The sequence below is a fragment of the Euprymna scolopes genome, chromosome 40 (genome assembly GCF_053919585.1).
Source record: "Euprymna scolopes isolate OS-2025 chromosome 40, ASM5391958v1, whole genome shotgun sequence".
Taxonomy (NCBI): Eukaryota; Metazoa; Mollusca; class Cephalopoda; order Sepiida; family Sepiolidae; genus Euprymna; species Euprymna scolopes.
Window position 1 is genome coordinate 3,784,580 of NC_136521.1, and position 25,967 is coordinate 3,810,546.

At 37.0% G+C, this 25,967-nt stretch overlaps 1 pseudogene; it reads left to right on the top strand.

The window, feature by feature from the left end:
- Positions 1-5,896: 5,896 nt before the first annotated feature.
- Positions 5,897-10,074, top strand: LOC145265299 (S-crystallin SL20-1 pseudogene; annotated as a pseudogene).
- Positions 10,075-25,967: the final 15,893 nt, after the last annotated feature.

Below are 25,967 nucleotides of genomic sequence, written 5' to 3' on the forward strand. Positions count from 1 at the left end.
GTTTGAATTTATTTAATTACTTGGATTTGGCAGGTGCCCGTTTAAATGAGTTAATGAGGTCAAGTTTCACTGCGGGATAGTACTTCATTTACTGCGGACACGCTTCTCAAGATGTTATAGGAAAAAGACTAACCCACATGCGGCGAGCGACAAATGTTGAATATTTATCTTCCCAAAGACGAGCAAATTAAATAGACAGACGAGCTTCGTTGTTAACTGTGAGATATTACGATTTATATGGGATATAAAAAGTTTTAAAAAGTTGTTAGGCAACCGACCGCTTCTCTGAAAAAAGCCTTTTGTAGACATACAGAAAAAGCGAACACACATACAAACATACATACATTTTCGCTTTTATATAGATGGCAGCAAACTCGTTCTCAAGTATTGCCATTACTTAATATATCTTTGGCTCAAATGAAGCAGACATGAGCGCCACTAGCAGCACGTGTCGGGCGGTCACTTCTATGAACCTTCTACAGTCCTGCACATCTGCTGATGACCGGGTCCAGGTTGTGGTGCCCTGAACATCTGCCGGTCCAAACCTTGGATGTTCCAGAGCCTTGATTTCCATTGATGCCCATATCCGCATCAGTCCTCATTGAGTGTCCGTTTGCCGCTTTAGGCTACAGCCAGCCTTTTTGTTATCGAGATACACACTGATGGTAAACTGTGTATTCCATTACATATCAAGTAATGCCTGTGCTTGAAGCTTTTTATAATGAGGAAAGACTTTACAACGAGACAATCCCAATCTCTAAGCAACTGCCACATTGAACCAAAAAGAAGAGCAAGTCAACATCATTGGATGCAGCAGTCGCCGCAGGTTTTATATCAGGGTTTTTCTTCTCCTAGAGAGGTTGCCTTCACCACAGATTATGGAGCCCTCTCCACCCATCATGCCATTTGATCCATGATTGGGACTTAAGTTGCTGGGTACCAGAGCATATTCCACACGCCGGTGGGTCATATATGCCGCAGCTTATAGGGCCTAAACACCTCTGAGGGTTTCTGTCAGGGTTACCTCACCCTTAGACTTATACATACATATATCTCTACTCATATACAAAAGGTACTTTGTCTGTGTGTCTGTGTGTCGGTGACAGTGTGTGTTCATTCCCTATGAACTCCAAAACGGTTGGACCTATTTATTTTCTATTTCACAGATGTACTTTATAATTCTGAGAGTATTCTGAGACAGGTTTTGTATCGGAATTCCTCCGATAAGTATTGAAAATTGATAATAAAAAAAACAGTTGAAAAATGAGCAGTCCTATTTTTACCATTTCATTTGAGAAGTTTTATCACCGCACAAACAGAAAGACTCGACGTATAAAATTAAAGACATGATAGCGTCTGTAATAAATGTTTCTGTTTAGAGCACAATTCAAGCATGATACTTGACTTTTGCTTTTTAAAGTTTAATTCAAGATACTATATATAAAAATATTTCATTTAATCAAAAATAGTTTCTCTACAGTGCAACGTAGACTACAATCTATTGTAAACTATGTCACTGGATCCGCGACTAAAGCAGGCAATCATTAGATTTCATTGATTTCGCGGACAATTGGAAGTGAGAAACATTCATTGATCATCATCCAATCCCGGGCAACGTCGGGTATTCTTGCTAACAAATGATTAAAAATCAAGGCTGAATTTGCCGACAATATTATCCGATTCATATATAATCAAGATTTATTTGTATTAAAACCTGAAACCACTGTTAGTAATTTTCCCCCACTCTTTATCTGTGCCTAAATCAAAACGTAGATTCTATGAACAAAGCTTCTTTCTTAGAAGTGCACGCCTGTGGAACTCTCTTCCGTCTACCTGTTTCCCACCTGACTACAACTTGGATGTCTTCAAGTCCAACATAAACAAGTTCCTGATGAACCGCCCCCTTAAGTAAGACACTTTATCAAATCTCCAATACTAACGATTACTACGACACTATCCCATTGATACTGTACACGCAATAACCCTTATCCCCGAGTGGCCTCCAGGCCTTGATAAGTGGGGAATTCCATGTAAAAAAAAGTTTGAAAATACATCGTAGCTCTATTATTATTATTATTTATCTTTATTTTTCAGATTTTCCTTGCAACTACCTCCCCTGTATGCAGATGGACAATGGCGATATGATGCCTGAGACCATGGCCATTTGCAGGTACTTGGCCCGCGAATACAGTGAGTATCTTATATGACCATAGTAAACTAGTTCGGCTATTTTCTTAAGATTAATACAATATTAAAAATAAAGCTTTTTAGAGCAAATCTTTAACACAAATTCATTATAACGAACGCTGAGTAATTTTTTAAAATTAAATTGCGATTTAAAATGGTATTGATTTTTGATAGTAACTATATTGATTTCATATCAACAGATTTCTACCCCAAGAGCCCCATGGACATGTTCAGGTGTGACTACATCAGCGATTGCTTCTATGAAATCATGCACGATTACATGAGGTACTTCCACTGGAGGAACGGACGCTTCAGGGTGAGTTTAATTAATATTTGAATGAACTACACATATAAAACTAACACAAAATAATTTAATTAATAACTTTATACTGCCACATTTTCTATTTTTCTAAATATCTCATACTTACCACAAAGAAGCTGTCATGTGTACCCCCACGACGTGGACACCCTCGACAAACCCGACAGGCTGCTAAATTCCGCCCCCACACTGTAGAGATCTCTAGATGTAAAAGATCTTTCTACTCCAGTAGTTTCTTCCCCAGAACCGCTAGACTTTGGAATTTCATTCCAGGTCCCTGCTTCCCTAACTGTACTAACGTGCAGAAGTTCAAGTGCAACGTGAACCGACATCTTGCTGCCCAAATCCCTACATAGTACCCCAGTAGATTTTGCCCCTGATAGTAGCCCCCTACACCAAAGTGGCGATGTGCCTTGTTTGGGGTGATAAAATATGTAATAAAAAAGAAAATTTTTTAATGTTTCTCAACCGCGCATGCGCAGTTGTGAAACAGTTGACAAGCACATAAAAATCCGATGACCCCCACCACGTACAAATTTGCTGATTTTGACTCCTTAGCAGCCCTATTTTCCGAATGAAAACGGATTCAAAACGTTTCCACATGTCTGAATACTCTATATATACGGCATAATCACGTTGACACGCCGGTTCCCGGTGGATCACCGAAGTTAAACAGCGTTGAACCTGGTCAGTACTCAATGGGTGACCATTTGGGGCTTTCAGGTGCTGTATGTGCTCTCTGCTTATCTCGGCATTGTTTCCAGTCGTCCTGGTCTTCTCCTTGCTACTGGACTCAAACAGTGCCGATTCAGGAGAGATGTGGTTTGATTAATGCAGGTTTCGTATTTATTATTATTGTATTATACTAGCGGGGGGTACCTGGCGTTGCCCGGGTGTTTGTAGGTGTGTGTATGCGGCGGGGAGTAAGTAATAACCGTATTTAAAAAATCGGAAAAACCAAAACAAACAAAAAAAACAGCGAAAAAAAATCAGAAAAAAGAACGTGCAATCTTAAGATAACAACGTTGTGTGGGGGGTTCACTAAAGAATAAGCGAAAGAAAAGCCCCGGTGTTTAGAGGTGTAAAAGAAAAAAAAGTTTTGATCGGAAGGTGGGCTTGAACCCGAAGCCTCGAGGCTAAAGCGAAAAAAAAAAGCTCGACACGTTACGCGTACGCCAAAGACACGAACAACTAAGCCTGGCAAAATAAAACGTTTAAAAAACCAGCACGTTAAACTTACGTGATCGTTTTCTAGGTCAAACATGACGTCATGGTCGCAGTAGTCGTGGAAACGGGAAAATGAAGGAACGATTTTTTGCTACACCGTCCCTGTACAAAACTGGTGATTTTAGGGTGAAGGAATTAATGTTTTTGGCCAATTTTTTTATATTTGTCGGGCGAAGTTTCGAGCTTTAAAATGATACCTATCTAGCGAAAATCCGTGGCTTATGTCGAAAGTTTTTGCGAGACATACAAACACACAAAAATACATACAAACATACACACATTTTCGCTTTTATATATATAGATTATATTGGACCCAATATATAGTAATGATTCGAAAAGTTTTTTAAAAATTACTTGTGCGATACCACTGAGAATCGAAATCAAAATGTTTAGCCTACGATTTACTTTTTCCTTTGACGTTAATGCCTGAGCTATGAAGACATGTTTGCAGCAAAGCTAAAAATTAAAACATGTCTCAATAGCTATTACGTTATGCATGCATACTCGTAATGCTGTCGTTCGACCATCACCTGGTAAATTTTATTTTTTTTAATTTTCACACTTTTGCACTGATTTTCCCCAGCTTAGTTTGACTAAAAACTGACAGAGGAGTTTGATAGGTAAAATTTTTAAACAAAAATATATACACATGCATAAATATATACAGAAAGGAGTTTTGTGCTTACTATAACCTTTTTACGCAAATATTACGCAAGTATAAATCATGTACAATATCTGCTTGAATATAATTACACGTAATAGTTAACTAAAGATGATCACCTCATAAGAAAACCGAAAAAAACTAATAGAGAATTAATTAAAATGAATGTTTAAAAGAATATGCAAATTAGCTAGATCTTTTGCAGATGAATGCAATTCCATGATCCATATATAAGAAAATTGTATTTCCTTTTAAATAAATAGAAAAAAGGGGTTTTAATATGAATATCAATACACAAAAATCCAAAGTCTATAGGAGTATAGATATATGTACGAGGTGGCTTTAATAAGTTCCCAGACTTTTTTGTACAGGCATTTAAAATTTTCATAGACTCATGAAAATTTAGTATGTTATTGCTATGCATCTATGAGATGACTGGCCATTTTTTTTTTATGAACAGCTACTGCAGGAATTGGAATACACCCTACCAAAGCCTTCATATGAATAGCAATACACAAAAAAAAGTATAGATTGTTTTTACTTGTTACAATTTCATATGAATTTTTGAAATAAAAAATATATTTATATTTTATGTACAGTTGTTGTATTGCTATATTTTTGCACTAAAAAAGTTGAAGAACTACGAAGACGGGAATGATACCATTCAAACGGGAGACTTGAATTTATTTTTCGACATAGTCACCACAATTCTTAATCCAGGAATTCAATGACGCATATCTGCTTTTGACGCACGTCCATGACAGGGTTTGCCTTCTTATAATCTCATATAGTCAATATCTTCAGCAGAGAAATAAAAATTTCAGATCATGAATGCATAAGATCAGTCATCATAACAATGCAATTTGCAATCTTCTCTGATAAAAATTAAAAGTATTACCTTTGGAACGCCGCTTGTATATTACTTTTAGCTTCAACAATTGCGGCGTATAAAATCAACAGTATGTTCTTTGATATAACAGGGGCGCGTTCGAAATGATTGTTTTCTGTTAAGGGCACATTTTTCATTTTAATCTTAAATTCAAACCATTATACAAAAATAGTTTTATAAAATCAATAGAAGGTTGTCTACAGTGCAATGTAAACTACAATGTATTGGGAGCTAAGTCACTGCGGGGAGGTATCTGAATCTCACCGTAGGTGCACTGGGGGGGTCTCCGACTAGAGTAGGCAATTAATTGATTTGATTGAAAATGGATGATTTCACCGATTTTGATCACAACAAAAGTATTGAAAGTGTGAAATCTTTGTTGACTTTCATTTAATCCCGGGCAACGTGGGGTCTCCCTGCTAGTAGCTATATATTTATTTATTTCTACTGATCGATATCGATTATATCATTTGTAAGCTTATAAATATTTTGTCTCTGGTCTAATAATTCAGTCACTCTTATTTTGTGTTTATAAACCGAATTTTTTTTAATGGATTAAAATTTGTAAAGCAAACTCATTTTTTTCCTTCTTTTTTTCTGTCCACAGTACAACATGAATGACTACGGTTTTGGTGGAGAGGGAAACTGCAGCAACTACGATGTAAGTAATTTTGTATTTACAGAAATATATGCACAATTTCGAATATAAAATATAATTATCCACAGACACATGTTTCGTTGCCTCCACAAATGATCGGTGTTGTTGACTTAGCGAGATTCGAAACCGTACTGCAAGATGATCTATCACTGAGTCAGACACCAGATATTAATGTAACGAAGCTTGTTACTCTTCTTCAACGGTGTCGTTACATTTTAACATTCGGGCCCAGCACGTTGTATCTGAGACAGTTGCAAAGAAAAACAAAAAAAGGAAAGAAGATCGACCCGGCTTTTTCAGTTGAAATGAAATGAGTTTGTTCATAGTTCTTACAAAATAAGGCATTGCTTCTCGTTTTAAAAGTCTCTTAGTTTATCTCGTTTACAAAACACTGCCGTCTCGACACAGGCTTAAAATCTCTCTCCTGGTGCTATCAGATCAGGCTGTCTGAGGGTATCGGCTTCCTGAGACGAAATGCATCTAACATTGATGTTTTTTGTTTTTCTTCTTTTTTTTTTTTGCAAAACTTAATTGTGTTCTGCAAAACGAAAACCAAAAACAACAACCACCCTAACCCTAACACTAACCCTAACCCTTACCCTCTCACCCTTTTTCCTTCTTCCCATTTCCCCTTTCTCTTTCTGTCTCCCCCCACTTTCTGACTGGTTTCCTAACTTCAAATGTACCAAACATTAATACTGTAACCCTTTTTCCTTTCCCATTGATAAACTCAATCATGTTCTGCAGGGCAGGGAACAAAAACGATAAAATCCACTATATAAGCTTGAAGGATAAAAACCTACAAAATAACTGAATGCAACATTTCTATTATATTCAAAATAACTAGATTCGGCATTAAATAACCCGAAAAGGATTGATATGCCGTAAAACAATCGAACTAAACCAAACTTAAAATTCATACTATAGTTGTCCGCAAGTACCGCTGGTGTCGTGGATAAAGTACTTGGTAAAATTTAATCATAAGTTATACTCAACCCTAAGTGCAAGCGACACTCAAAAATATAATAGCGAATTACTTGGGGTTTCTACTTAATCATGGCTGGCGGAACGACAGTTTATTTTCCCTGTAGATTAAATAAAGGATACTGTTCGAAATTTCGTGCTGATTCCCGAGTTCGACAATATCCACCTGAAATAGGTCGATGAGAACAGGAGTTCGAAGAATCCAAATAACGCATTAGCTTAAATGCGGCGTGAAAATCATTTTATTGAAGAAAAAATTCACCTCGTAAAATAAATTAAGTAAGGGGAGGTAACTCTATTTAATGCCTAGTGGAACTCATTATTTCCCGCCGTAGATATATTCGGCTCGATCGTAAACCTCAGTTTTGAAAAAGGACAAAGCCGACTTCGTAATCTAGTGGGAACTGCTCTCTTCTCTGGAGCTACTTTCTTACAGGCGAGATGTTACTAGTATTTTCCTAGTCTATCGGTATTACTTCTTATTTCCAATACCATAAAAGAACTCATTTTCTTCCTCTTATTATCTAAAATAAAGCAGAACTTGCATGGACAGAGTTTCTTTCCAGGAACTTACCAGCTGTTAACACGCTATTATGGTCGTTTCCGTGTTCAATAACAAACCATATCTCTCATAACGTTTTATATATAATTCATGGTTTACAATCCTTTAATATTTTATTGTTTGCAATCTTCTCACAACATTGTTGATCATTCATTGTAAACCTTATAATAAGTGCTATAGGGGCTTACCTATTCACTCATACTAATAGGTTCCTTCAATCTAGACAGATTATGGATACCCAATATAAGGGCGCTTGCGCATACTTTAACTACACCTCTCCTGAGCTGTCGTTGTATATACCAGTAGCAAATCAAGATTCAGGGTGACTGGAAGCAATACCGAGATAAACAAATAGTACATACAGCGCTTAGGATTCATAAATGATCACCCTCTTCGTTCAACGTTTCTTAACTTCGAGGATCTGACGAGAACCGGTGATTCAACGTGATTATACTACATTTTGTCTAACTAACAACGTTTCTTTGTATTTACATTCTTTGTACAATATATTCAATCTACCTAACCCGGGTATTTCTTAATGACCCTTCCCCAAGGTCACACGATTAAGTTTTATTGTCAATTGACTTTTGGCCTTTGAAGATACCGAACCATTAGTACAAAAATGATTTAACATACATGATCCATGACGATGCCTTTGTGTCAGCAATGTTAATTGTTTATGCATTGTTTTATTCCAGAACTACATGAAGTGGAGATACATGAACACCTTCAACCGCGTGATGCCCTTCATGGAGAGGACCCTGAGCATGCGCAATGGTGGCAGCCAATTCTTCATGGGTGACCAGGTAAGTTTGAAACCTTGGCAAAACATACAAGCTTCAGGCTAGATTTGATATATACAGTGGGTGTAATAAGTATCCGATACAAAGCAAAAAAGTTGATTTTTTTTATTACACAGAAAAAAATGAAGTGTTATTCTAACGTATTTTTGTATGATAAAATTATACAAAATCAGATTAAAATAGCATTTCATTGCTTTTGTTTCGTGTAATAAAAATAATCCTTTTTGCTTTGTATCGGATACTTATTGAACTCACTGTTGTTTTAAAAAAAAAAACACCGTATAAAAACAACACTAGCGAATAAATACTGGGAACTGAAAGAAAGCGGACATTCGCCGGTAGTCGAATGGAAAACAATGAGACAAACTACCACATGCAGACATTTAGACGACCCATGTAAATTATGCCTCCATGAAAAATTTGCTATCCTGTACTTTAAAAAAACACAAAATCTATTAAACTGTAGACGAGAAATAGCAAACAACTGTGTTCACAAAATAAAACTTACTCTAGGATAGCGATACAAAATAGCTTTAAAACTAACAATAACAATAGAAAAAAAACAAATAAATAAATTAAATAAACATGAATATACATAAACGATCACACATATATGTATATATATGTATATATGTGCATGTATGTGTGTACACATAGGTATATTTATATATAAAAAAAAGGAAAACGTCTACCTTAAACCACTAACCTAGTTCTAAAACAGATCCTTTGTTCGATAAAATGCATGCCCATTGGCTGATAGGAAGGGGTGCGGTGGATACTAGAAAGCTGATTGGCTAACTCAACATATATAAAAACAAGAAGCAACCACAGAATTCGCGCATAAGCCTGACGAATCCTATAGTGGATGAAACGCAGAATATTCAGTGTAGCTTAATCGCCATATATATTTTATAAATTACTATATATATATATATATATATATATATATATATATATATATATATATATATATATATAAATCGCCACCATCTATATATATATATATATATATATATATATATAGAGAGAGAGAGAGAGAGAGAGAGAGAGAGAGAGAGAGATGGTGGCGATTTATAAATAAGAAATCTCACCCTAAAGCGTACGTTCTTCTCGTGGACGTGCCTCATGTAATCGTGCATGATGTCATAGATTTACTCTTTAATAACAATTATTTTATATATATATATATTTAATATTCATATGGAAAACAATATCTTTCTTTTTTATTTTAGCTTGAATCATCTAATGATACGTTACTTTATAATATATAATCTTTATTCCGTCTATTGGAACAACTTGTAATGAATTGAGTTGATACACTCGAGGTTGAAATAATAAAAATCATATATATATATATATATATATATATATATATATATATATACAGGGTGTCCACAAAGTCTGGTTGCATAATCTAAACGGTGTGTGTGTGTTTGTGCGTGCGCGCGTGTGTGCGTGCGTGCGTGCGTGTGTGCGTGTGTGCGTGTGTGTGTGTGTGTGCGTGTGTGCGTGTGTGCGTGTGTGCGAGCGTGTGTGTGCGTGTGCGTGCGTGTGTGTGTGTGTTTTATTAGCAATAAATAACTTTACAAACTCATATTTTTTTCGTTTTTCTCTTGCAGATGATGTGGTGCGACATGATGTTCTATTGTTGCATGGAAAACATGTACAGAGAAATGCAGAGCATGTTCAGCAGCTATCCCAAATTGATGGCTCTCTACAACCGATTCGCCAGCCACCCCAAGATCTGCAGTTACCTGAAGAGCCGTTGCAACTCCACCTGGTAAATACGACAGGGACATTCCAATGAACAATGCCAAAATGACAACAACAAATCAAAGATTTAAAAAAAAAAAAAAACTCCTTATTCGATGCATTAAACTATCATTTTAAAATGTAATTGGTAAATTATCAGACACTTTTGTATTGAATAAATAAATATAAATAAAGTTTGTACTTTGGTTCTTTTTTTATTTTTATTTTTATTTATTTTTTTTTATTATTACAGTTTCACCCCAAACAAAGCACATTGCCACTTTGGTGTAGGGGGCTACCATCAGGGTCAGCAACTACTGGGGCACTATGTTGGGATTTGGGCAGCAAGATGTCGGTTCACGTTGCACTTGAACTTCTGCATGTCAGTACAGTTAGGGAAGCAGGATCCTGGAATGGAATTCCAGAGTCTAGCGGTTCTGGGGAAGAAACTACTGGAGTAGAAAGATCTTTTACATCTAGGGATCTCTACTGTATGAGGGTGGGATTTAGCTGCCTGTTGAGTTTGTCGAGGGTGTCTGCGTCGTGGGGGCACAAGTGATTGCAGTTCGTCAGAGCATTCACCATTAAAATACTTGTAGAACAAGCAGAGTGATGCAACGTTTCGTCGATGGGACAGAGGCTGACGCTTAGATGCCAGTTCAGGGCCTATCAGATTGGCGACTCTTTTTTTAACCTTGTCTAGGGGCGAGAGACTAGTAGTAGACGCACCAGCCCAGATGTGACAACAATACTCCATACATGGGCGAATGGTGGACTTATAGAGATAGAGGATACTTTCAGGTGTCAGTAGTTTTCTAGCACGGTAGAGAGAGCCTACCTTTTCGCAGCGGCCCTGGCAATGTTTTCAATATAATTGTTCCAGCTCATGTTTCCTGTAAACGTTAGGCCAAGCAGTTTGAAAGATGTACTCTCAGACAGGGAGTCACTGGCCATTGCTATTGGTGGCAGAGAAGGTTTCTTATAGTTATTAAAGGAAACCAGTTTAGTCTTGGCAGCATTGAATGTGACCATCCATTTATGTCCCCATTCCACTACAGATTGGAGGTCATCCTCTAGTGTTTTTGCCATTTCTTTAGATATGTGTTCATTTGTTTTCCTGTCATGCCTGTTATAGAGTGTAGTGTCATCAGCATATATACCCATCTCAGAGGCAGTTTTGTCGGGGAGGTCATTAATAAATATCAGGAACAATAGAGGTCCAAGAATAGACCCCTGAGGCACTCCCGCATTTATATCATACTGTTTAGATGTTCGACCATCGAGGACAACCTGGATTTTTCTCTTATCTAAGAAGGATTTAATTATGCTAAGTATTCTACCAGTGATACCGTATGATTTAATTTTCCTGAGGAGACCCTTGTGCCATACCCTGTCAAAAGCCTTAGATATATCTAGAGCTACCGCTCTGCCCTCCCCCGCTTTGTCCAGTGAATGGTATATACGTTCAGAGATTACAGTGAGGATGTCAGCTGTCGAACGGGCTTGTCTAAATCCATATTGTTTGTCAGTCAGAAGTTTGGCATCTGTAAGGTGCCGGACTAGAGCATGGTTAATTATGGTCTCAAATATTTTGGCGAAAAGTGGAAGGAAGCTAATGGGGCGAAAATTTGATGGGTCAGTTATTATTTCTCTCTCTCTCTCTCTCTCTCTCTCTCTCTCTCTCTCTATCTATCTATCTATCTCCCTCCCTCTCTCACACACACACACACACTTGTCTATCCGCGCTGATGGGCTCTGAAACAGCGAACAATACTGTATGTGGATGTTGGTGGCGTCCCTCCACGGGATTAATGGACTATCTCATGACGTCACTTCTTTTGGTAACGTCAGTTCCGGTGACGGGTACCGGTGCCCAGAGTCAGAGATTGGCTCGTGAAAGGAGTTCGTGTGCAAACGCCCTACAGTTGAGGAATGGTATTGCTCAACCCGCTTTGCCTGTAATATATGTGAATACATATTCGTACATAAAAGTCCTGTGTTCCTTTTCGTTTTATTACCAATTAATGCCATAACAACTGGCGACGTCGGATTCGACTTTCACACGGGTTAACTCCACAAAAACAGGAAAAGAATATAATAAATTTGACTTTATAAGAACTTCGGATTTACAAGCTAAGAATTCGGCTGGTAATTACGTTCTAAAAACAAAATTCTAAAACAAAAAAAAAAAACGAACACAAGGCAAAGCGCTCGACTAAATTGTAAGTTAATCTTTTTGTCTCTATATTTAAATTGAAAAGAAATGTACGAAACACATTTTTGTTAATGCCATAAAAATTAATTTTGTTGCTTATTGAAAGAAGAAAAAAAAAGAGAAAAATGTTCACCCAATTTCACCGCGAAGACAATTCTAATTGAAACTTGTCTACGATTTATTCTTATGCAAATTTGGACATTTTTTCAAATGAAGAGAAACTTTTTTTTGCCTTTGTTTTTCTATGCTAACGGGAGAGAAATGTTTCTTGTTTTCCCTTTTGTTTTATTTGGATTAAAGGACATGCTTTATCATTGAGTGGAATTTTCTGAAATATTCTATTTTTTGCTGTCGGTTCTAAAGTGAACAATTTTTTTTTTCTCCCTGGTGAGGGACAACTCCCCAACACACACACACACACACACACACACACACATATATAAAAATAAACTAAATAAATAAATAAATAATTTCGATTTCGCTTATGCTTACTTGGATGATGTCATAGCCAGTAAATCCATAGATATGCACCGAAAACACATACATGAAGTTTTTTAAAAAATTCAAAATTTTGGTTTGAAAGTAAAAGAAGCAAAGTGTGACTTCCTGATGAAAGAGATACGTTACTTACGTCACATTATTGAGGAAGATAGTAGACACCCCGATCCTGATAGGGTGGAAGCCATAAAGAACATGCCGGCTCCCAATAACGTGCAAGCACTACAAAACTTTCTGGGTCTGGCTAATTTCTACCAAGTCTTCATCAAGAATATGCATGAATTGCGCGCTCCACTAAATGAACTGCTGAAGAAAGAGAAAGCCTGAGACAGGACGCCATTTTAACTTCAGATCTTTTGTTGACACACTATGATCTAAGGTTGAGAATAATAGTAGCGTGTGACGCAAGCTCATTTGGTGTGGGAGCTTGTATACTTCATATAATGCCTGACGGTACCAGGAAACCGATCGTACATACATCTAGAACGGTACTAACAGCCGAAAGACAGTACTCTCAAATTGAAAAAGAAGCCTTGAGTATTATATTCGATGTGACAAAGTTTCATAGATATTTACACGGCAGAAAATTTACATTGCAGACGGATCATAAGCCGTTACTCACGATTTTTGGTTCCAAAAAAGGCTTACCGACATATACGACTAATAGACTGTTGAGATGGGGTATATTATTACTGAATTATGATTTCACCCTGGAGTACTTGTCTTTGAAACAAATTAGCCATGAGGATAGCCTATCTAGGCTGATACCATTGAAAAGGGATCCGTTTGAAGATTCCATCATTGCCACTCTTCGGACGGACGGAAAAATAAAAATGATGATGAGCAACACAATCAGAGAACTCCCGGTGTCTCTACCGGAGATTAAAAAGGAAGCAGACAAGGATGACTTCATCTGTGACATAAAAAATAAGATCGCCATAAAGGGCGATGTTCCGGAAGTATTTTCGCTTTGTGATGAGGTTTTACTATATGGCGAAAGAGTGGTGATGCCCAAATGTCTCCAAAAAACAATTCTACGGGATTTTCACACAGGACTCCTGGAAACGATCGTATGAAGAGTTTGATGAGGAGCTATGTCTACTGGCCTAATATGGACAAGGACATCAATGAGAGGATAGACTCCTGCACAGGCTGTGCCTTTGTGGCTAAATCACCGCCTATTACGTTTAAACCTTGGCCGAAAACTGACCAGCCATGGTCTAGGGTGCACATCGATTTTGCGGGTCCGCTCGAGGACAATTATTACTTAATCGTAGTCGATAGTTACAGCAAGTGGCCTGAGGTGTTGAGGTGAAGAAGACCGACAACTGGAACGACTATAAATTTCTTACATGAACTGTTCGCACATTTCAGTGTAGTCGATTGCATCGTAAGTGATAATGGAATCCAGTTTACGTCTGCTGAGTTCAAAGGTTTTTGTGGTGCGTTCCAAATTAATCATATCACCACTCCCCCAATACCATCTTAAGTCGAATGGGCAAGCGGAACGCTTCGTGGACACTCTTAAAAGAGCACTGAAGAAGGTTCAATGGACCTCAACAGATGAAGCACTTCAACAATTTCTACACGTGTATAGGATTACACCCAACCGAACACACCAACAGCAGTCTCATCTGCAGAAACGATGTTTGCGCGGAAAGTGAGATCCGTTTTAGACAAGTTCTTATCCAAACAGTCAAGGCCACTAGTGACCACTTCTGTACCCAGTAAACATTTAATATCAGCTGAAAAGAGTCGGTGACATGGTATATATAGTCGAAGGACCAACATATACCCACAAAGGTCACCAGAACCAACTAAGAAGATGTCGATCAGTTGACAGTAGCGACAGTCCCCTATTGGAAGATGAGCCGATAGATATTGTACTCAAAACTTTTGATCTTGAACCTCCTCAAGCAAAAACTGAACTACGGGGGTTGCTCTGTAAGAGAAAGTTTACCGAGCCATTGATGGTAGACTCTAAAAGGAAGAGGTACTGACAGCTTGGGAGACGCCCCTCCATGGAATTAATGAACTATCCCATGACGTCACTTCCTTTGGTGACGTCACTTCCGGTAACGAGTACCGGTGCCCAGAGTCCACGCGGCCAAGGAGGTCGTGTGCAAACGCCCTACAGTTGAGGAATGATATTGCTCAACCTAATTTGCCTGTAATATATGTGAATACATGTTTTTTCTAAAAGTCCTGTGTTCCTTTCGTTTTTATTACGAATTTAACACCATAACAGTGGATAACTATACACACACACACACACACACACACACACACACACACATATATATATATAAGATTTTTTTCTATTAATTTATTTTTATCCTTTCTAACTTCCGAATAATGGTCTTCCCTTATGGCAGGAACTGGCTGATGTAATCGCCATATTTGTCGGAAGACCGAGTACTTACCAAACTCGGAAAATAAATAAAGAAAAATAATAAACAAAAAACGTCTATTCTATTTCATAAGAAATGCTTAAGAGAAAATGCTGCATAAATATATGTATTAGTGGCCTGGGAAAGCTACAGGGCAGATAATTGAAGCAGCAAAACCGACATCTTAGGAGAAAAAATCGAACCAGTAAAACCGACAAATGTAGAAGACAAAACAGAAGCATCACAACCGAACCAGGACACTATGTATACAAATGTAGGCAATTTTTTGCATATTTTATTGGCTTAAAAATATAGGTTATTTTTCACCAATTGTCATAAAATTTTCACCATGCGGCCGTCTGTATTACGAGCGTGCGCGCGCGCGATAAACAAATCTACGCGCGTAACAAAGATGGCCGCCAAAGAATACAATTATAATCTTCAAAAATTCAATATTCAATTTGGCTACGAGTATAGATACATTCATATTTAGATATACCACCATTTTTAACAATTTTATAAGTTCGAAATCTCGGCGATTATTGATCAGAATTTAACAAATAAAGGCTCGTTTGAAAGCTAATGACTAGAATTGTGTTGTAGGCTATGTGACATTTGTCCTTAAGATCGCACATTATTATTTAAAAAAGTGGAAGATCAATTTTCTATATCAATTTAACAATGAGCAAACACTTCATGGGCACCTTTTTGTGGCTGTTATTTTCTTTTTTATGGGTGGTGTTTTTAATGGACTGGTAGACAAACACAAACCCTGCATTAAAAAATTGTTTTCCATAGGTTTTCGGGTGTGCTGAAAACGAATATCGCATTTAAATGTTCTGCAAACAAGTATTTTTTGCGTGCACAACAATGGCCACTTCTTATAACATAAAGAATTATATTTCTTAATACCCGGAAAAATAATTATTTACTGAAAAAATTAAATGCGATATTCGTTTTCAGCACACCCGAAAACGTATATAAAACAAGTTTTAATGTAGGTTTTGTGTTGGTCTATCAAGCGTCAATTACCAAATAAACATCACCCCTAAAAAATAACAGACGCCCACCCACCCCCAAAAAAGTGGTTATAAAGGGGATTTTCATTTTACGTTAAATTAATATAGTAAAGTGATGCCCCACTTTTTAAAACTATGATTTCTTCTTATCTTAAAAAGTACTCGTTTCCTGGAATTTTAAACTTTATTTTCGTTTTCAGCACACTCGAAACCTATTATAGTTATAATTTTACATGATTTTTGGAGGATGGAAAGATACTGCAACTTTTACAAATGTTTCAAGCATAGTATTTTGTTTTCCTTGTTTTGCATATGAATTACAAAATATCTGATATTTCCCAAAAATCTCTGGCCTTGATGGAGGGAAGTCAAAGACTCGCTGCTATGGTTTCAAATGATCTTGGATAACAGCAATGGGAAACTTGATTCCAAATATTTCTCATATGTTATAGCTCACTTCTTTTGTTTTCATACATAAAGTAAATTTCACAGTGCACTGTGAAATTTACTTTACGTATGAAAACAAAAGAAGGATTATTTGATACTCGAGATATTCATAATCGTACCTTATTTCCAAAAGATGGGAGAGATATATATGAGAAATATTTGGAATCAAGTATCCACTTGCATAGAAGAAAGTTTTAGTTTCCTCTCCATCAAGGCGAGACGTAAAGGTTATGAGGGTTTTTTGAAGCATGAAAAACGATGTTACTTTTTGTATTTAATATTTTTATTGTTATTTTTTTATATTTCAAGCGGACCTCCGCTCTTGATCACAAAAAGGGTCGAAATGAAAAAGAAAAAGAAAACCGTTGAAATATATATATATATATATATATATATATATATATATATATATATATATATATATATATATATATATATACTAGCAAAAATACCCGTCGTTGACTGGATTCAAAAGCAGCCTACAGAAAATGGACTCTGATTTATGAAAGTATGATAGGTTATGAAAAGGATGGGTTGTAAAGAGATAGCTTCGAATTTAGAGGTATCAAAACCAAAGCAAAATATGATGAAAGTAAAAATAAAATAGATTCGATAAAACCCATAATTTATTATACCATACCTGTTCACACTGAAACACTTATCACAATATTCTGTGGATCTATATTAAAAAACCTTGTTAAACTTTGTGACATATTTCCATTCTATTGGGGTAAGGTGCGAACGAATACCCCATAATTTTATTATACCATATTTCTTCAAACTGAAACATAGTTATCAAAGTATACTTACGCAGATAGATATGAAAAGTCTTTATTAAAGTGTGTGCCTATTTCCATTCTATGGAGGCCAGGCGCGAACGCAGACCCCACAATTTTATTAGGCCATCCCTATTAAAGTTAAAACATACTTATCAAAGTATTATTATGTACATCTATATCAAAAACACTTGTAAACTTTTTTTTTTTTTTTTTTTAATTTTTAAATTTTTTATTTCCATATTTTGTGGACAGGCGCGAACGCAGGCACAACAATTTTAATGAACCACCGTTCTAACAGATCAAACATACTCATTCCTGTGTCTCGATACATCTTCTATCATTATATGTAATCAGTTTTTTTTAAATAGTCAACCATATAGGAGCCTATTCGTGATCAGACACACACACACACAAACATTCAGCTTAATATATATATATATATATATATATATATATATATATATATATACATTGACCTTGTCTATGTGTGTGTGAAACTTCTCAACCAAACTCCTCTCTCAGTAGTTTGTCTACAGACTTAAAACTTGATAAACAGTTTATTTCGCCCTTTTGATTTGATTTTTAACCTGTATATGAGGTGTAAAAAAAATACTGGGAGTTTTTTTTTTTTGTTTGTTTTTTTTTGTTTTTTTTACACAGTGATCACCACTTATCAAGGCCCGGAAGCCACTCAGGGATAAGGGTTATTGCAAGTACATTACGTTAGTGTGGAGATTTGATGAAGTGTTTACTTAAGGGGGCGGTTCATTAGGAATTTGTTAACATTGGACTTGAAGACATCCAAGTTGTAGTCCGGAGGGAAGCAGGCAGACGGAACAGAGTTCCACAGGCGTGCAGTTCTAAGAAAGAAGCTTTGTTCATGGAATCCGCGTTTTGATTTAGGCACAGATATAGAGTGGGGGAAACTTTTGACAGTGGATTCAGCTAGATGGGTGTTTTTCGTGAAAGATTGGCGAGGGGGGGACCAGAGATTGGAGTTCAGACGAGCATCTGCCATGGAAATAACGATAAAACAAAGACAGGCTCGCAACGTCTCTTCTGTGGAAGAGAGGTTGCAGGGTAGAGAAAAGGGCATCCCCCACTAAGCCACAAAGTCTATTTTGTACTCTGTCAAGGCAGGATAGGCTGTTTTAGCAGCTCCTGCCCAGATATGGCAACAGTATTCCATCCTTGGACGTACTTGGCTTTTATATAGATAGAGAATTGCATCAGTAGTGAGATATCTTCTGGAGCGGTAGAAGGATCCCACCATCTTTCCAGCGACCTTGGCAACAGACTTGATGTACGTGTTCCATTTCAGATCAGGTGTAAAGGTCAAACCCAGAAGCTTGTCAAAACACAGGGCCTCACCCAGACGAGAGCCATCCATCACAATTGATGCCAGCTGGGGATCAGAGCGTTGATGATGTAAGGATAGGAGTTTGGTTTTGGATGCATTAAAGGTAACCAGCCACGTCTTCCCCCACTGAACCACGCGCTCGAGATCAGAGGAGAGAGAATCAGAGAGAACTTTGTCATTTACAGCCTTTCATGTGTTGCCGTAGATGGTTGTGTCATCAGCATAGATGTCAACAAATGATTTAAGTATGTGTTTAGGGAGGTCATTGATGTAGATCAGGAAGAGAGTTGGGCCCAGGATTGACCCCTGAGGGACTCCAGCATTTATATTGCAGGCCTCTGATTTTTGTCCATCTACCACTACTCTTATGAGCCTATCGGAGAGAAATGATTTAATGATTGAGAAAACATTTCCAGTTATACCGTAGCTGGAAATCTTTTGAAGTAGACGCTTATGCCATACCTTGTCGAAGGCCTTTGATATGTCAAGAGCAATTGCCCTAGAAAGGAAGCCTTTGTGAAGAGATTCACTAATCCTGTGGGATATAACCGTCAGCACATCTGCGGTAGATCTTGCAGAGCGGAAACCATATTGCGTGTCACTAAGAAAGTTATTCCTGCTGAGGTGGTTGACTATTTCTCTATTTAATATGGATTCCAGCAACTTACTCATAACACACAGGAGACTTATAAGTCTGTATTGAGAAGGAGATGACTTATCACCTGAATTCTTAAATACAGGGCAAACTGATGAGGTCTTCCAGGGAGACGGAAAGCACTTCTCCCTAAGGCAGCGCTTAAATAGTTTCGTAAGTATGGGAGCAAGTTCTGGTTGAAGCTTTTTTAGCACTATAATTGGGATGCCATCTGGGCCAGTTGCTTTACTGGAATCTAGGTTCTTTATTAGCTTGCCGACCTCATGCACGGATATTTGTATGCTACCTAGCTTGTTCTGTGTTATAGGAGGAAATATGGGGAGTTGATGGCCTTCGTCGCATAGGGTAGAATTAGCTGCAAAGTTCTTTGCAAATAGTTTGGCCTTGTCTGATGCTGACGAGATGACCTCTGGTCCATTGATAATGGTTGGGATAGAACGCACACTTCTGTTCAGGATCCTATTTGTTATTTGCCAAAACTGGTGGGATCCAAGCCGCTGATCAGCTACCTTGGATTTAACAGACTGGGCATATAGCTCTCTTGCATTTTTTATTACTCTTTTACAGTAGTTGCTGGCAGACCTGAAAGCAGCTTTAGTCTCAGTGCATCTATTACGTTGGTAGTTATGGAAAAAGTGATTTCTGTGCGCGATAGCAGCAGCGTATTCTGGGGAGAACCATGGCTGGCTGTTAGGTTTTTGTTGGAATTTTTTAGATGGTATGAATTGGTTTATGCCTACAATTAACCATTCGGTCAGATCTGATACTATAGAGGACACTTCCTTTTTAAACATGGAGTGCAGAGGTAAATCAGATATGAATTTATGGAAGCTATCCCAGTCAGCCATAGAGTATCGGTATACAGTACGGTGGAGGGGTACGTCTGGGGGCTTCTTACATTTCGTTTTTATCTTAACTGATACGACGGAGTGGTCGGAGGATCCTAGAGGAGAATGAACGGAACATGAACATAGCTCAGGGGAAGTTGAGAGAAAAAGGTCTAAGAGTAAATCCTTGTAAGTGCAGACAACTGCTATAAGGCAAAGCATACAGTACAACTCAAGGTTTTTACATTAGAGTTACCTTCTCCTAGAGGCGGGTCTTAACGAAGACTTGGGGGGCGCATCTATATATATATATATATATATATATATATATATATTATTTACATAGGCATCACCACTTATCAAGTCCAAGTATTATTTTTCAAATATTATATATATGTTATTTTTTAAATATATATGTACATAGAAATATATTTATATCAAATATGTATATATACATAACTGTATGTAATATTTATATGTAACATAACATATATATGCGTATATATGTTATACGTATATATATATATATGTGTGTGTATATATATATGTATATATATATGTAGTATGTAATATATATATATATTACATACTACATATATATATACATATATATACACATATATATACATATAACATATATATATACATATATATATATATTATTTACATTTTAGTAAACAAAATTATAAGTAATCGGACAATTTGTCTTATCTAGAGTGATATTCGACCAACGTCTCGGTCGATAAAACTTTTGGACTCCTTCGTGTGATTTTGTTTTAATATTATGAGTGATATAAGATATAAAGGGGAAGGAGAGAAAAGGAAAAGGTAAAGGAAAAAGAAAAAACGAAAATGAAAAGAAAATAATGAAACAAATGGAAGGCAGGGAAAAAAATCAAAGTTTTTTATATAAAATTCTGGCAGGAAAAAAGGGAGATAACTCTGCATCCTAAAGTTTTTTTTTAAAATTATTTTGGGGATCTGGTTGGAAGTAAGTTTACACAAAGCAAATTATCTGGAAATGTTAGTACATATTATTTCTTACTTCTTGAAAAGAGGGACAATACTGAATAAAGAAAGAATGGCTGTGTTGAATTATCTCCCTTGAGTTATAGCTTCACAGAGTCTTAAAATGGAGTAAGCAGAATTTAACTTTTAGTTCACGGAAGTTAGTTTTTGAAAATATATTAACCAGAATATATCGATACATTGATTTTGTGTGTGTGTGTGTGTGTGTGTGTGTGTAAGAGTTCCTTCCTAATTGCTTTTGCAAATTTCACACAATGGTAATTAATATGTCTGGAAGTGTTCTTAGATATGCTTTGTACATGTTTTGTATTCATCCGATAAATATCGAAAATCGAAAAAATCCGGTCTTAAAAGCAGTTTTTCTGTGTATGTATTTTATTCATCGGAATACTGTTCACATCTTGGGTGTGATTTTCACAACGTTTCGGTCGATATAACCTCCGAACTTCTTCAGGTGTATCTTGTCGAAGTCGGAAATGTGTCTATCGGACTCTGGAATTTGGACGGAATTTCGAGCAGAACCCTTTAGTTACTTCATTTAGGGTTCCGCTCAAAATTCCGTCCAAATTCCCGAGTTCGACAGACACATTTCCGAGTTCGACAAGATACACTTGAAGAAGGTCGGAGGTTATATCGACCGAAACGTTGTGAAAATCACACCCAAGATGAGAACAGTAGTCTGATGAATGGAATACATATAACCAATCCTCATCTCAAAAATTCAGAAACGTCATAGTTTTTCTTTCTTATAGATAAAAAGAAGAATTTTTACAAGTAATACTTTGCGTTACGCTGGACAAGTGTAACATGAAACAGAACCACATTAGAAGACTGCGGAAGAAGACAAAGAAATCTATCAATGGCCTGGATTGGTTACAGAAAGGCCTTTGACAGTATTCCTCATTCCTGGATACTTCGTTGTTTGAAGCTGTACAATGTGCACACTGATATTACATCATTCCTTCAAAAACAAATGGCCAGATGGTGCACATCAATTACATTACAGCACACGGAAGGAAGGATACAGACCCCAAACTTGAATATTCCAGGGAGACAGCCTCTCACCTCTCCTTTTCTGCCTCACAATGGATCCACTAAGTAAGCTACTTAAGTGATCCAATGTTGGATACAATCTCAGCATGGACAGAAAGAAGGAAGAAAATAAAAGAGTAAACCATCTACTCTTTATGGACGACTTGAAACTCTATGCGGAATCCGAGAAACAACTTGTCTCTCTGAAAGGCATTGTTAAAAATTATACAGAGGACATCTGCATGGAGTTTGGATTCGACAAATGCGCTAAGTGCACCATAAAGAAAGGAAGAAAGACAGCATCAGAACATCTTAATCTTGACAATGGCTCTATTGAAGACCTTGAAGAGGATGCTGTCTATAAATACCTGGGAGTGGAGGATAATGAGACACTTGAACATGGAAAGATGAGAGAAAAAGTGCAGGGAAAATATTTCAAGTGACTTCAAAAAAATCTCTCATCAGAACTATCACCAAAAACAAAATTACTGCCATTAATCAATTGGCAATACCCGTTGTCTCTTATGGATTTGGCATAATCAATTGGCCACAGAACTGCATCAATAACCTTGATGTAAAAACTCGGAAAACGCTGGCCCTTCATAAAGTCATTTACAAACATCAGTGCATGGACAGGCTGTACTTGCCACGGAGAGAAGGTGGTTTAGGCCTGACTGAAATTAACCACGCATACCGAGCTTCAGTGGTATGCATAGGCCAATATATCAAATGTTCTTCTGACCCCAAAATAAAAATGGTGAATGAACATCACACCAAGCAGACGTCAATTACAAAGCTCGGTGAAAATTTCAGTGGTAACACATTGGATAACACAATAGAAGAATAGGACAACCCAGCAACCCTAATCGCCCGAAAGAAGAGAAAGGAGTATACAAAAAGGAAACTGAAGACAAGACTAGAAGGATGGCAACAACATAAGAGAGCAGGCAGGTTCATGGAAGAACTGAACCAGAACTACATTGACAAGGAGGCCTCACTACAATGGCTTAAAAGTGACAAATTTCCATTTGATGAAGAACGATTAATTATAGCTGCACAAGACCAAGGCTTACTCACAAATGGACGTAAAAAAATGGCTGGTCTACAAAAAACCGACCAATGCAGATTCTGTCACTCAGCTGTTGAAAGCCTAAGCCAAGCCAAGCCAATATCTGGATGCAAGATCCTTCTAGCCAATGGTCATTACACTGCCCGCCACAACAAAGTATGTAGATACTTACATTGGAAGATCTGTAGAGAGATGCAACTAGATAGGTCGTCAAACATCTGGGAACATGAACCACCACTGATAACATCAAATGGAAAGGTGACAGTGTTCTACGACAAAGACATACAGGAAGGCAGATACAAAAAAGACAATGTCATCAAGCCAGATATAGATTTATGGAACAAGTCCGAAAGGACTGCACTCATTATTGATGTCACAGTTCCAAACGACTTTGGTCTTAATAGAGCAGAACGGGAAAAGATAACAAAATATTAGGACCTTAAAAATGATCTAAAAGCAACATGGTCTCTGAAAGAAATAAACATCATACCAGTTGTGACAGGAGCAAAAAGAATCTTCAAAAATACTTAGAAGCAATCCCTGGAGAACCAAGTTGTAAGGAAATACAGATAGCAGCCATAAAGGGAACCGTGTCTATTCTTAAAAGAGTCCTCGGATATAAATTTAAACTATAATAGAATCAAGTGTTAGCCCCAGGAAAAGACCCCTTGATCTCTTCAAACTAACAAAAGTAAAATAAAAAAAAGACAAGGGAGTTAATAAAATTTCATCAAATCATTTCTTCTTAAAATTAAATTTGATTTATTGTCATATAGAGATATGGCTCATTTAATTTTTTTATTACATTTTCACCCCAAACAAAGCACATTGCCACTTTGATGTAGGGAACTACTATTAGGGACATAAGTTATAGAGGTACTATGTGGGGAGTTGAGCAACAAGATGTCGGTTCACGTTACACTTGAACTTCTGCATGTCAGTACTGTTGGGGCAGCGGGAACCGAGAAGTTTTGTTTCAAAATATGCAAACGAAAAAATAATTTGCGGCAATTTTAAATGGTACCTTTTCTTTTATCGTAAATTGAACTCATTAATAAGAAAACATTCAAATACGTCCCCCCCCGACAAACCCGACAAGCAGCTAAATCCCACCCCTTCACAGTAGAGATCCCTAGATGTAAGAGGGCCTTCTACTCCAGTAGTTTCTTCCCCAGAACCGCTAGACTTTGGAATTCCCTTCCGGGTTCCTGCTTCCCCAAGTGTACTGACATAAACAAATTCCTGATAAACCGCCCCCCCCTTAAGTAAGATTCTTTATGAAATCAACGTCTCTATTTTGACTACTGACTCTAGACGAAATTTGATGAACGGCATTCACCATTATTTTTATTATTATTATTTATTTTTTTATTTTATTTATATTTTTTTATTTCTTTTTTTTTTTTTTTTGCGAATTAGTCCACCGGGCAAATTATTCCTCGTAATATGTAAGAATTAATAGAGGGTTGATTCTATTACAATACATGCGCAATCTGCATTAATTTAAATATCATGTGTAAGCGTTACTATCGATTACTATATTGTCCTTTTGACTACTCTACACTCTTTAACCCTTATCCTTGAGTGGCCTATCGGCCTTGATAAGTGGTGACGCCTATGTAAAAAAAAAAAAAGCGTATTGTACGATTGAGCAAAGCAAAGCGTCCAGCTAACAGTCGTACTGCTCAGTTTAAATAAGAATATCAAGGTCTCTATTTTCACGTAGCCATTCAAGATGTAAGAGATCCACTACTACAGACAACTGTTCTCTATATAATAGATTAGTAGTAGTATTACTAGTAGTAAAATAGTAGTAGTAGTAGTAGTAGTAGTAGTATGTTTATATAAGAATACCAACGTCTCTATTTTAACGTATCTATACAAAACAAAATGTGAGAGTTCTGACACCTTTGCAAAAATGGGAGGTAATACCTTGGAGAATGACTTCATGAAAACCTGAATAAATATACCATGACAGATGACAACAGAACAGATCCTACACTATCTTCCTCCTATTTTAGTGCAATAATGCAATAAGCAGTTTTTTTGTAGATATATTCCGATTGCATTCTGAAAATATAGTAAACAGAAAACATCGATAAAAGTTTAATTTTTAGGAATGTTTGCAACATTTTTTGTATAGGACGTTTTTTTTTTTTTTTACATGGTAGTCACCACTTATCAAGGCCCGGAAGCCACTCGTGGATAAGGGTTATTGCGTGTACGGTAATCAATGGGATAATATCGTAGTAATCGGGCGGGGCGATTCATCAGAAATTTGTTTATGTTGGACTTGAAGACATCCAAGTTGTAGTACGCTGGGAAACAGGCAAATGGAAGAGAGTTCCACAGGCGTGCACTTCTAAGAAAGAAGTTTTGTTCATGGAATCTACGTTTTGATTTAGGCAATTTGAAAAACATAGACATGCGGTGACTTCGGTAAGTTTCCAGACTTTTTTCCTCTGGATACTTTTATTGATAGTACACACATGAAACTCTAGTTCTCTCTGAAGTAATCTCCTCCGGCTGCAATGCACTTGTTGTACCGTTCCAACAACTTCTGGGAGGCCCCGTGGAAGTCCTCTTGTGTAAGGGGTTTAATGAC